The sequence below is a fragment of the Solanum tuberosum genome, unplaced genomic scaffold, assembly GCF_000226075.1.
Source record: "Solanum tuberosum cultivar DM 1-3 516 R44 unplaced genomic scaffold, SolTub_3.0 scf00035, whole genome shotgun sequence".
Taxonomy (NCBI): domain Eukaryota; kingdom Viridiplantae; phylum Streptophyta; class Magnoliopsida; order Solanales; family Solanaceae; genus Solanum; species Solanum tuberosum.
The window spans coordinates 1,698,962-1,702,218 of NW_006238963.1; positions in this window are offsets into that span (position 1 = coordinate 1,698,962).

Here is a 3,257-nt window from a genome sequence, read left to right on the forward strand (position 1 = left end):
TTTACATGCTGTGATTTCCCATTTTCACTCTGAATGTATACAAACGGCCTTCATTCTTTCTTTGTCATTTTTGAGCCACTGGATATACTTTCCATTCTTAATCTCATGAGTAACTACTGCACTTTTAAAATCTTTCTTGCTTTCAAAAACACATTCTAGAGCTAAAATTGGATTGTCTCCATCTGTTTGTGGATTGAATGTAGGAAAGTTCAAGATCTCATTTTCAGAATCACTATGCAAACTTTTTGTGTCCGTAGAATCAACACAATCAGACTCTCCTTCTGGAGCTGTCATCTTTCTCTGTGCTTCGATACTAAGGATCTCCATTCATCCACATGTATTGTGCAGTTCTTTTCATTGTTTATCAACAAGTAAACCATCAGTTAACTCAACTTCCGAGTCGCTAAAATCATTTACCAATGGATTTTCCTGAACAAGTTGTTGTCTGTTATTATCTGCAGCATTTGAGCTATGTATAGAAGTTCATATCTTCTATATTGAAATATGAATCCAAGTGTTCGAAGTAAATTTCGATCATGTTGTCATTTGGGATGTTTTTGCGAACAACATGGGCTTCATTATCTGTAGACACCAACCTCCATCTACCAGATCTTCCATATCTATGCCAAAAAGTTATTGAATTCTTTAAGTATCCACAAATCTCTGCCATTCTTCTTAAACTCATCAAGGTCCAATTTGTTTGCATTAACATAATCAATATAGTCTATGTTGCCCTCAACATAATGCTTTTCTGGAGTACGTTTCATAACTCCTCCGTGGTGTATTTTGATACTGAAAAATGATGTATCTGCCATCGATTCTAAAATAGCAAAAAATATATTCTAATCAACACAAATAATACATACATATACAACATGATATTAATATAAAAGCAAATAACAAAAAGTATAAATTTCAGGGGCATTGATTAAGTCATAAAACTTATAAAATATTAACAAGGTTACAAAGCGACATCTTTATATATATATATTCACAAACGTGCTTCTTGTGTTGAATTATATTTTGCGATAGTGGGATTTGATTAAAAGAATTAAAAATAAAATCGTACTTACCATAAATTAGAGGTGATTCTCCATCATCCTTGCTCCTTAAAAGCATTATAACTTCCAACTTTGATTATATTATTGAAGAAAGTATAATGCAGGTTTCAGATTTTAGAGTTATTTGGAGATTAGAGATAAAGAGGGGGGAAAATAAGAAAGAAGACTAATGTTTCAAAAGGAGAATGCCCAAACAGCATTGCAATAGCAAGAGTCTTTTAAGTTTGGAGGGAAACATATGAGAAGCACGTGCATAACCCACTGGTCAATTAAAAAACTAACTGTGGTTAGGATGAAGACTAAAAATACACCACTTTATTAAAAAATTAGGACTATTAATGCTCCACTAAAAAGAAATAGGACTATTTTGAGTCTAAACTAAAAGATAATGGACTATTTTAAGCCTTTTCTCGTTTGATGCTTTCGTATTTTAAGAGAAATATTGATTCTATTTAAATTGATTACTGGTAAATTTTATGTCTATCAATATTTTTCCTGATGGATACTTCGGTGCACCAGATTTTGCTTCTTGGTTAGTCTACACACTGTAAAATTGATTTTCTTCAACTCATTTTGACTTCTAGATTTACTTTTATATTACACCAATTGTGCATTTTTTGGTCCGCTACTAATGGTTCTATATTTTGAGATCTTGGGCAATGTTCAGTGGCTTTACATGTTTGTGTGGAACTTGTTGATTCTATTCACATTTGTTTATCATGTATGGATGGCTTATAAGTCTCATAGTTACTAAATTATTATCTGAAATAACAATATAATCATACATCTATGGCAAGTGCGTACTCTACATTAGTCTAAGTTTGTTAAAGATAATAATAATAATAATAATAATTTATTTTTAAAAAAAAGTCTCAGTAAGTTCTTTTTTATTTAGTTATATCTTTCATGCTATTTAAAAAATAAATAGTTATATTTTCATGACATTTTTGGCAACTCTGTTATTGAATCTCTCAAAATGATTTAATGACACTTACTACAGGTGACGGGGCAAGAAGATTACCGGATGGATCTTACCAACGTAGATCATGTGAGTTCTCAGTATTACTTCTAGAATATGATATGGTTATTTCACTTCGAATGGATATTAACTATTAGCATTCCTTAATATTTTAAGAATCTTATTATGTAATTTGAAATGCTTATGTTATTTATATATGATGATTGATTTGTTTCACTAATCTTTCTTATATGTTTGTGTCAATACTATTGTTTTTTGAGAATGGATTGTGTTATTACTATTGTAAAGCAAATAAATAAGCTTTGAGCACTAGAACTCAAATTTTGACATAGAACTCAAATTTTGACAATACTATTGTCAATACAAAATGGATTGTGTCAATACTATTGTCAATACAAAATACTTTATCAGCATTATTAATTAGTGACATAGAACTCAAATTTTGAGTAATTCCGTAAATTGTTAATTCTTAAACGGATATATTTTCAAGTTCATGTTTAGAACCAATCTTTTGGCTTAAATTTGATGATCTCAAAAGACACTAAGATGCACCTTGGACCATCCATGACTATGACTTCAAAGGGTGATGCTTCACACTTTGGGATCGTTTGATAGAATGTATTGTTGAATGTGATATATTAGTAATGCTGAAATTATTTATTATGAATTATTTGGTTCGGAATAATAAAAATATTTATATCTTTAATTATATGCTTATTCATGAATTATTAATACCATGATTTGCTATGTATTAGTTATAAATGACATAATACTAAATAAGGTGTATAACTAATATATATATTAGTTTTTCTAATATGTACATCCTACCAAACGCTTAGTGGCCAATTTATGCAGACTAGTCTAAGAATACTACGTAGTTTTCCTTCATAAATAATATAATTGTGACATTTCTGACTTGTTATCAATGGATAAACCTTGTAAATATGGGTATATCTACCTTAAAAAATTTAAAAAAAAAAACTTTTTTGCCCCTCCTTTTTCGAGTAAAGTGGTCACTTTGAAATGTTTCTTTATGCATTTTAAAGTATTTATGATCTAAATTATAACTAAAAAAATATTTATTTTAAATAGTCTTCGAAGCAATCCTCTATATTGGAAAATAGAAGCTAGCCAACTACCAAGGCTTTTACTTGAGAACCCATTCAAAGTCATTACCATTTTTGTTGCAAATAACAAAATTATATATATATATATAT